The sequence below is a fragment of the Pinus tabuliformis genome, chromosome 9 (genome assembly GCF_031772625.1).
Source record: "Pinus tabuliformis cultivar Carrire ecotype Pingquan chromosome 9, CPIR1, whole genome shotgun sequence".
Taxonomy (NCBI): Eukaryota; Viridiplantae; Streptophyta; class Pinopsida; order Pinales; family Pinaceae; genus Pinus; species Pinus tabuliformis.
In genome coordinates, this window is record NC_142307.1 from 1,448,125,794 (window position 1) to 1,448,137,794 (window position 12,001).

Here is a 12,001-nt window from a genome sequence, read left to right on the forward strand (position 1 = left end):
ATAATATACAAATATAATTATTAATATGATAATAATATAATTAATAGTATTATAATAATAATATAATAGCTATTATAAAAATAAGAATAAAAATAATAATAATTACTATTATATTATTTTCTTATTATTATAATAATATATGATGATGATGATGATAATAATAATAATAATAATAATAATAATAATAATAATAATAATAATAACAACAACAACAACAACAACAACAACAACAACAACAACAACAACAACAACAACAACAACAATATTGAATTATAATAATAATAATAGCAGCTCATAATAATAATCATGATTCAACAATTAAAATTGTGATAAGTGAATTCTTATGTTTAATTTTTTAAAGACCAACTATTTATGATAATTAATAACTATATAAATAATAACAATGATATTCTTATATACTTATTATTATTATATTAATATTATTATAAGATTATAAACTCATAATAATCTTAATAATATTAATTATTAATAAATCATAATTAATAATAATAATAATAATAATAATAATAATTATTATTATTATTATTATTATTATGCTTTATTAATTCAACCATGTTTATTTTAGTATTTTTAATATTTATCTTAGGGTTTGTATACATTGGGTTTATCATATTAGTCTCTTTTGTTTACTATTACCCAAGGGATTAATACTAAAAACCCGAGGGATTATGAACCAAAGGGAATAATATTAAACATAAGGGACTAATATTATAAACCCAAGAAACTAATATTAGAAAACCATGGTGACCATGGTTGAATGTCACATTAGTCCCTTTTGTTTATTTTAGGTTTTATATACCTTGGGTTATACTATTAATCCTTGTCACAATGTGACATTCAACCATGGTTGACCATGGTTGTCTATGATTGACAATGGTTGACTATGATCGATATTATAAACCTAAGGGAATAATAAACCCAAGGGATTGATATTATAAACCTAAAAGAATAATAAAATTAAGGGACTAATGCTAAAACACCAAGGGAATAATATTATAAACCCAACATTGTTAAATCCAAATATAAACACTACAAACACTAAAATAAACATGGTTTATTTTGATGGTGAGACAATCGTTGTCACAATGCGACATTCAAACATGGTTGACCATGGTTTGCTATGATTGACAATGGTTGACCATGATTGATATTAAACCCATGGGACTAATATTATAAGTCAAACATTGGTAAACCAAAATATAAATACTAGAAACACTAAAATAAAACAATCAGCAACGGGCCACAGCGCGAGTGGTGTTGCGGTGCCTTCGAAGCTGACTGAAGCAAATAAGTTTTCAAGGTTTTGATGTATCCGACAGTGGGCGGGGGAATGAAGAGCCGCACTGTATCCAACAATAGTGGGAATCTTCTACAGTAAATTTGGTTAGTCCGCATTAATACTCAGTGTACTCTTGATAGATATAATGCGTTGAAGTTGCCTGTCTACATTGGTACTTAGTATACTTTCGATAGATATAATGTATTGAAGTTGCCTGCCTATAGAATTGTCGATATGCCTTTTTTATGGCAATCCTAAAATAAAATTGTCTTTCGCCGCATCCCATTTTGGAAAATCCCACTGTTTTTCTCTTTGCTACGAAAATACTTGAGTGTAAAACAAATTTAGTAATGAGTTTTGAACATGCACCTATAATAAAGCATGGTTTATATATATATGAATAATTTTAATAAAGCATGGTTTATATATATATAAATATTTTTAATAGTAACACAATAATATAATAATTAGTACAACCACATTTATCAATGTGGTTGATAAAGGTCGATAGGCCTATATGAAATATATATACAATCACATTTTCCAATGTGATTGATATAGGCTATAGGCTTATATCAACCACATTAATAATTATTATCAGTATTTTTTTAAACACCAACTATTTATGATTATTAATAACTATATAAATATTAACAACCAAATTCTTTATATATATTATTATATGAATATTATATTAATATTATAATAATAATATAAATTCATAATAATATTAGTAATATTAATTAATTAGATTATCATTATATTATTGAAGAAATAAAATAAAATAATTATTATTATATTATAATAATAATAATATAAAATTATAAAAATAATAATAACAATAATAATAATAATATCCGATAATAATATAATAATATTATTATATTATTGTTATATTATTATAATAATATACAAATATAATTATTAATATGATAATAATATAATTAATATTATTATAATAATAATATAATAGCTATTATAAAAATAATAATAATAATAATAATAATTACTATTATATTATTTTCTTATTATTATAATAATATATTAGGATTATTATTATATTATTATAACAATAATATAAAATAATAATAATAATCACAATTATATTGAATTATTATAATAATAATAATATTAGCTCATAATGAATGTGAAGTAAATTCTGATTTAGCCGTTGGAGACTCTGCTAAGACTATTTAACATGCTAAGCTGGATCTATTTCTTCAACTTGTCCTGTCGATGAACCACACTAGTTGGTTCGAAACGCTTCGACAAATGTCTGTCTACATGTGATTTACGCCGAAGTTATTCTTTCAACTAAATTCTGATTTGTCGATTACGCTCTGAGAAGAGGAATGGAGTCAGCGTACTAGGGTTTCGGCATTCTCTGCAACGGCAGACCTCCCCAGAGATTTGCAGACCTGCCAGCTACGACAGCATCGCGTTTAATCAAACCCATCAAAGCAGTTCAGGGATCTATGAATCCCCCTCAGGGGGAGGACATAACGCCTCCCCCAATGGATGATGAAGAGCAGCAAAAGAACAAGGAAAGCGACAAACCAGAGGATCAGAAAGCGAACAACACGGATCTGAACCCGCAACAGGTAAAAAAGGATGGAAAAGAACAACCTAAAGTCAGCTCGACCACATGCAAGCCAGTGGCAACAGAGCATCCGAAAGTAGAACTTCCCAGCCACCGAATCAATGCTCAGATACAATATATGAAGGATCATGTGCTAATAGGCAAGTTCATAGGACTCTGGCCGACTGAGAAGGTGCTGCGTGGTTGGATAACAGTGAAATGGAACCCAAAAGGACACATCACCTTGCAGCTGGGGCCTAAAGGGTTCTTCACAGCCATTTTTAACTACTTAGAGGACCGGAACAAGGTTTTGGATGGAGGTCTATATTTCTTCAATGTTTTCGGCCTGTACCTCAGAGGATGGGTAGAGCGATTCAACCGTGATAAAGAGGATCTCAGTTCGGCTCCTGTCTAGATTCGGCTTTACTCGCTTCCCATGGAATATTGGGATGAAGCCTCTCCACAAAAAATTGCTAATGTTCTGGGAGAATTCATCAAAGTAGCAGAGGAAACAAAAATCCAAAGATACACCTCCTACGCAAGAATCTGCATCTACATGCACCTCAACAAGGCACTTCCGGATGCGGTAAGTTTATTCCATGATGATATTGAATGGATTTAGCTGATTGACTATGAGCATGTGCCGTTTAGATGTAGAAGATGTCATGCCCTGGGCCACTTATTTAGGGATTGTCCTTTAACTCAAAAACCCTCACCCCCAGGTGCCTCTGACAAGCCTGAATCTGATGGCTTCACCAAAGTAGCCAATCATGGGAAAAACCACAAGAAAGCGGCTTCAAATCCCAAGATGCCTCAAGCCAGCTCTTCCAAGCCTTCCACAAGCAATAGTTTTGAAGCACTTGCCTGAGAAATTGATCTCAACTCTGAAAATCCTGATCCCCAGAGTGGGAGGCAAAGAAGGACAAACAAACAGCGCACACAGATTCCAAGTCGCTCCCAGAAGATCTGATGCCCAACGATACCTTTTCCTCAGCAAAGCATAAGGCCCCAACATGGAACATTCAAGGAATGGAGGTAGACAACATACATTCTGACTCTAGAATAGTAGCAGAAATAAATGTGGAACTAAATGAATCTCAGCACATGGAGGAGGATCCAGAAAGCATAGACATTGGGGAACTAGACATTCTGGGCCTAGAGCAGGCATGTAACACAAAAAACTTTGACAAAATTCTAGATCAACAAGTAGAGAATTTAGAGATCTTATCCCGGGCACAAAAGCAAAAATCTCTAGGAATTCAGACTAGCAGCCCTTGGGATGGAAGATTCATCACCAAGGATATCAAAAAAGGTGGAAGAAAAATAGATCTTCAACGAACAATCAAAATAGGAGAAATGTTAGTGGATTCAGGCAAGTACTCCAAGCTAACAAAGTATTATAACTCCCTCCACAGCTCTTCCCAATGAAGTTAATATCATGGAATATTAGAGGGCTTAATGGCTCAGGGAAAGGGAGACTACTCAAAAACATGATAATGCAAGAAAAACCACAAATCCTATTCCTGCAAGAAACAAAATGCAACTCAAGTGCTCTAGAAAGAATAGCAGCAAAAGCCTGGCCAGGAGGCCTCAATGTGGCAATGGATGCAGATGGAGCATCTGGCAGCCTAACAGTCTTATGGGATGCTCTTACCAATGTGTATTTTCCCCAGGAGACCAGGCACAAGATAGAAATTCTGAACACCCTCTCAGTAATCAACTCGGATAGGCTGCACCCTCTGTGGATTTCTGGGGGCGATTTCAATATGATCACCAGCCTGGAAGAAAAAAGGGGAGGCAGGAACAGAGGGAACATGGACGGATCTCACTTAAAGGATTTCATTCAGAACAATTGGCTTATTGACATGCCTTTCAACAACGGACTTTTTACCTGGAATAACAAAAGAGCGGGGCTGCAACAGGTTGCTTCTCGTCTGGATAGATTCTTATTATCAGACAACATTATTCACTTAGGGGGAGACTTAGCTGCTTCCATCTTGCCGATCTCGGGATTAGATCACTGACCAATCTCGCTACAATGGACTCGTCCTGGTAGCAATATCCGAAGACCATTTCATTTTGAAGCATTCTCGATGTCTCATCCGGACTTCAATAACTTAATCGACACGGAATGGAACAATTTCTCTCCTCCAGAAGGGACAAATATGTTTCAGTTTCAACAGAAGCTTAAGCATCTCAAGGGCAAGATCAAACAATGGAATCGTACTTCTTTTGGCAATATTTTCTAGGTGCAGAGTGCCCTCGATCAAGATATGAAGTGCCTACAGCAGAGGATTATAATTGAAGGCTGATCAGATGACCTGTCAGAACAGGAAAAAATTCTTGAGTTGCAAATCCTAGAAAGGTTAAAACAGGAGGAAACGCTATGGAGGCAAAAATCAAGAATAAGATGGCTCAAGGATGGAGAAAAAAACAAAAAAAAAATTCATAATACTACCATCCAACGTAGAATGAATAACAACATAACTCACATTCAAAATGAGCAGGGGGCTAAGATGGAAACTCATGAAGAAATTGAAAGCGAGTTTGTCAACTATTTCAAGTAGGCGCATCAAGAACCACACATAGACAGATCGCTTGCCATAGAAAAAATTACAAGGAATATTCCGAAACTAATCATAGAGGAGCACAACCAACTTCTTCTCAGACCTGTAGACTTACGGAGGTTGAAGCAGTAGTTCGTCAATTGAAAGCGGGGAAGGTGCCTGGCCTGGATGGATTCACCTCGAACTTTTTCCACAACTTCTGGGAATTGATCAAAATGGAAGTATGGCAGGTTGTCGAGGAATCAAGATCCTTGAGATGGATGTTTCCTGGAATGAATGCCACATTCATCGCTCTCATTCCCAAGGAAGCTCAGCCCAGTACTCCTGACAAATATAGGCCTATAGCTCTATGCAACATTATCTACAAGATCGTCTCCAAAATCATCGCCTCCAGACTCAAACTGTTGCTCCCGCTCATAATCTCGTTGAGCAATCTGGATATGTCGAAGGTAGGCAGATTACGGATGGCATCATCCTAACTCATGAAATAATCCACTCCTTAAAGCAATCCAAGAAGCCAGGTATGCTCCTTAAAATTGATCTTTCAAAGGCTTTTGATAGCTTAAGCTGGTTGTACATTAAAAAACCCTTACTGCTTTTGGTTTTGCTCCCCCTTGGGTTCGGTGGGTTATGAGTCTTTTATCCTCCTCCTTCTTTTCTATTTTGATCAATGGTATTCCCTCCTCTCCCTTTCAACCTTCTCGGGGAATTAGACAGGGAGACCCTCTTTCCCCCTTCCTGTTTGTCATTATGGCAGAAGGTTTAGGCCGAAGCATTAAAAAGGCTCAGCAATCTCAGCTCCTTAGAGGCCTGTCTTTTCATAACTCTTCAGCCTTTACTCACCAGCAATTTGTTGACGACAACATGATTTTTGGCCATCCCTCCGTCCAAGAAGCTCGTCAACTCAAATCTTTACTGTCAGACTTCTTGAATGCCTCTGGCGCCAATATCAATAAATCCAAATCCCAAATTTTCTTTTTCAATACTCCTACTATTACCCAAACAGCTATTGCCCGTATTCTGGGTTTTTTTATTGCTATCCTCCCTTCCAAATATCTTGGTGCTCCTCTGACAGCCTCGACCTTGAATCATTCATCCTGGAAGATCCTCCTAGAAAAGTTGGATACCCGCCTTTCCTTATGGACTCACCGTGCCCTTAATATGGCGAGTCGGTTAGTTCTCATCAAAGCTGTTCTTCATTCCATGCTGCTCTACCTTTTCTCTATCCTTGCGGCTCCCAAATGGGTTCTCAAAGAAATCAAGCATCTTCAAAGATCTTTCTTATGGGGCAGCTCAGGTCAAATTCGTAAATGGGCACTGGTCAAATGGGACACAGTTTGCCTTCCTAAGAGCGTTGGTGGCACTGGTTTGAGGGATCCCTCTCATAGCAATGAGGTCATGGGGGCTCGTATTTGGTGGAAATGGCTTACTATGTTGTCCACCCCCTGGGCCTGTCTTTGGACAACAAAATATGCAAACAATCGCCCAATAGAAGAACTAATAAGAATATCAAAAGTCAGCATGGGATCCCTAATCTGGAATTCGGCCAAGCAGCATAGAAACTTAATTCAGCAGCACAGTTTTTGGGAAGTCAAGGACGGCAACATAGCAAGGTTCTGGGAAGATTCTTGGCAGCAGCTACCCAAGTTAAAGGACCTTATTTATCCTTTGCAACTCTCGGAGCAGGACCTGTAGGACCATAACAAGGTAAAAAAAAATTGGAAGCCCTCTCCCACTCAAGACTATAGGCAATGGTTAAAGCTGATCAAATCTTAAGAAATGGAACAGAACAAGCTCAAAAAACTCTTGACAAAGAACTAATGAAGAGGAAAATTCAGTTCTCGGAGGAAAAAGACATCCTCAGATGGGGATATGGAGAAAAAGGCACCTTCTCTACAAAGGAAGCTTATAATATCATTATCAAGGAGCATATGGTCAAAGACCCTCTCTGGAGTAAAGTTTGGGACCCTACCAATTGGCCGAAAGTCTCAACTTTCCTTTGGCTCTTATGTCAAAACAAGATCCTCACTTGGGATAATCTTAGAAAGAGGAACTATCACGGGCCCTCAATATGCCCTAATTGCATACAAGAAGAGGAATCCATAAAGCATCTTATGCGTTCTTGTATTATTGCGCGCAAGTTATGGGAAAAAGTTAGCTTTCACTGCCAAAGGGAAGGAAGAACACATGGAGATGTCATAAACATGGTACGCAATTGCGATCAGAAACCTTTTCAAAGAAAGATCTTAAATTTCCTTTGGAAGCTCATTCCAGGCTTCCTCATGTGGACCATATGGAAGGAGAGAAATCGAAGAATATTCAAGGATCATTCAGCACCTATGGAGAATCTCTGGAAAATCATCTGCCAAAATATTCAAGAAACCATATCTCTTCATACCTGGCATCAAGAGGACCTTCCTTCTCTTCCCCAAGAACAAAACATCTGGGCTAATTGGAACCTTCAGTGGAATCAAGCACATACTGCCAACGGAACAAATCCTCAAATGGGCCGTTTGCCTAAAAAGTGGATTCCTCCACCCAAGCATATGTTTCAGCTAAACTTTGATGGAGCCTCGAAAGGTAATCCAGGTAATTCGGGATTTGGAGGGATATTCAGAGATTATAAGGGTACTCCTCTTCTAACCTTTTTAGGATCAAAAGGATGGGATACCAATAACTCGGCTGAACTGGAAGGCATGGGGCAAGGGCTTACTCTAGCTCAAAACCAGGGATTCTTTCCTCTCGTCATAGAAGGCGACTCTGAGATCATCATAAATATGGTCACCAAAATCATGCAAGGCACTCCCTCAAGCAAAGTAAGCAACAATTGGAGGATGGCAAAGAGGCTTGAGCTCATTGAATTATGGCTCTCCCACCACAGGGCGATCACTCTCAAGCATATCCGACGGGAAGGAAATAAAGTGGCTGACTTACTAGCTAACATTGGAGTGGATTGTGGGGTGGATCTTCATACAGGTTCAATTTCCGGATTGGCCTCTGAAACCCAACTCATGGATTTCCAAAACATTGTGAAGAATGAAATGAAGTAGGAAGAAGATGAGCACCCAGATGTGGGTGAATCAAGTGTCAATTAATGGATTCATTTAATGAAGTCGGCGTGTGGTCCTGCCAGCTGATGCTTAGCGCTCTTCTCCAAGCTTGCGTTAGGCTCAAGCTGGTTCACATAATGTGAATGCAAGTCTACCTGCAGGTTGAATTAATGGCTCACCTCGAACGACACAAGGCCCCTGCGGTTTTATTCATGGCGCATTCGACCTTTCTCTCCACTGTTCGCTCTTTGGCCTCCTGCCTTTGCCCGTTCCATTTGGAGTTTCTTGGCGGAAGAATTATCTCAGCCATTAGAGTTTGGCTCATGGTGGTTCTGGAGGTTGGAATTCAGCTTTCCTTATCCCCTGCTCAGCCCTGTTCTCTGATTCTCGCTCGGATTCTCCTCCACTTGTCTTGTCTCCCCTCTTCAATCACGTGTTTTGTTAAACTTACCCCTCGCAGCCTGGCAATGGTCCAACACAGAATGCGAAGCCATCAAGGCAAAATCCGTGGTGGTCACGGGCGTTCTCAGCCTGCTCACTCTGCTGATCTGCCGATGCCCCCTGTCTCTCAGCCCTCCTCTCAAGCCAATACGCCTCTGTCTAGCCCTTCCAGCAGACCTTTCCCGCATAATGCTTTCCAGAATACTCATTTTAAGTTCCAGAGCAGTCTTAACAAGCCCATTATCACTGCAAATATTACCATTATTTTCTCTGAGGAGGAGGCTCAGCCTCAAGCTACAGAGCGTGCCATGGCGGAGTCATCTCAGGATGGTCACAGAATCACGGGCAGCCATGGCACCGAGCATACGCTGGAAGATGAAGGTAAGGTCAACAGACGTGGAAAAATGCATGCTGATGAGAAGGCTCCCACCTTGCCACCAGGTGGCTACCCCCATGGGGCCTCTATCTCGGTTGCAGGAGAAGGAAGTTCTTGCGGCACTCTTCCAACGTCGGATCCTCCAGGTGGTAGCGGGGCGATGACGAGGCGAAGGGCGACGATATCTGGTATGGCAATGAGTGTCCTGTTGTTGAGGAGCTGCTGGACCAGGACATGGTCATGTGACACCACCTGGCTCCCTTGCGTGTCCTCACTGATTTCTTTTTGGTTCACTCTGTCAAGTTCAAATGATTCGGGTTTTGTGGATCTGGTTTTGTCTATGCGGCCTGGTTGTCTGGTTCTCTGCCCTTGTGGTCTGGCAGTTTGGGGCTCTACTACTGATTTGGATAGAATCTTTGTCTTTTGTTGCTGGTTGTGACAGCTTCATAGGGGTTGACTCTCTTTTTGGGTTTATCACTGTTTTTAGGTTCCTATGTCTGGTTCTCTATACACTGTAACTGGTCCTCCCAATCATGGGACAGTTTTTGTTAGGCTGAAAGCATGCAGATCTTCTCTTCCGAGGTTTCGACCTCCTTGTAATTTTATTTTCATTTTCCTTTAATAGATTTAGTCTTTACAGAGAAAAAATATATATATATTAGCTCATAATAATAATCATGATCCAATAATTAGAATTGTGATAAGTGAATTCTTATGTGTAATTTTTTAAAGACCAACTATTTATGATAATTAATAACTATATAAATAATAACAACAATATTCTTATATATTTATTATTATTATATTAATATTATTATAAGATTATAAACTCATAATAATATTAATAATATTAATTATTAATAATTCATAATTAGTAATATTAATTAATAATAATAATAATTATTATTATTATCATTATTATTAGGCTTTATTAATTCAATCATGTTTATTTTAGTATTTTTAATATTTATCTTAGGGTTTGTATACATTGGGTTTATAATATTAGTCTCTTTTGTTTACTATTACCCAAGGGATTAATACTAAAAACCCAAGGGATTATGAACCAAAGGGAATAATATTAAACATAAGGGACTAATATTATAAACCCAAGGAACTAATATTAGATAACCATGGTCGACCATGGTTGAATGTCACATTAGTCCCTTTTGTTTATTTTAGGTTTTATATACCTTGGGTTATACTATTAATCCTTATCACAATGTGACATTCAACCATGGTTGACCATGGTTGTCTATGATTGGCAATGGTTGACCATGATTGATATTATAAACCTAAGGGAATAATAAACCCAAGGGATTGATATTATAAACCTAAAAGAATAATAAAACTAAGGGATTAATACTAAAACCCTAAGGGATTATGGACCCAAGGGAATAATATTAAACCCATGGGACTAATATTATAAACACAACATTGTTAAACCCAAATATAAACACTACAAACACTAAAATAAACATGGTTTATTTTGATGGTGAGACAATCGTTGTCACAATGCGACATTCAAACATGGTTGACCATGGTTTTCTATGATTGACAATGGTTGACCATGATTGATATTAAACCCATGGGACTAATATTATAAATCCAACATTGGTAAACCAAAATATAAATACTACAAACACTAAAATAAACATAGTTTTTTTTTTTATGGTGAGACAATCCTTTTTACAATGCGACATTCAAAAATGGTTGACCATGTTTGGCTATGATTTATAATATAAACCTAAGGGAATAAGAAACCCAAAGGATTGATATAATAAACCCAAGGGATTAATACCAAAACCCCAAGGGATTATGAACCCAAGAGAATAATATTAAGCCCAATAAACCCAAGGGAATAATATAAACCCAACATCTCTAAACTCAAATATAAATATTACAAACACTAAAATAAACATGGTTTATTTTCATGGTGGGACAATCTTTGTCAAAATGTGACATTCAACCATAGGAATAATATTATAAACCCAACACCGGTAAACCCAAATATAAATACTACAAACACTAAAATAAACATGATTTATTTTGATGGTGAGACAATTCTTGTCACAATGCGACATTCAACCATGGTTGACCATGTTTGGCTATGATTGACAATGGTTTACCATGATTGATATTATAAACCTAACGGAATAATAAACCCAAGGGATTGATATTATAAACCCAAATGAATAATAAACCCAAGGGATTATGAACCCAAGGGAATAATATTAAACCCAAGGGACTAATATTATAAACCCAACATTCGTAAACCCAAATATAAATATTACAAAGACTAAAATAAACATGATTTATTTTCATGGTGAGAAAATCCTTGTCACAATGTGACATTCAACCACAGTTGACCATGATTGATATTATAAACCTAAGGGAATAATAAACCCAAGGGATTGATATTAAAACCCAAATGGATAATAAACCCAAGGGATTAACACTAAAACCCCAAGGGACTATAAACCCAAGGGAATAATATTAAACCAAAGGGACTAATGTTATAGACCGAACATTCGTAAACCCAAATGTAAATATTACAAAGACCAAAATAAACATCATTTATTTTCATGGTGAGACAATATTTGTCAAAATGGGACATTCAACCATTGGACTAATATGGTAAACCCAAATTTAAATATTACAAACACTAAAATAACCATGGTTTATTTTCAT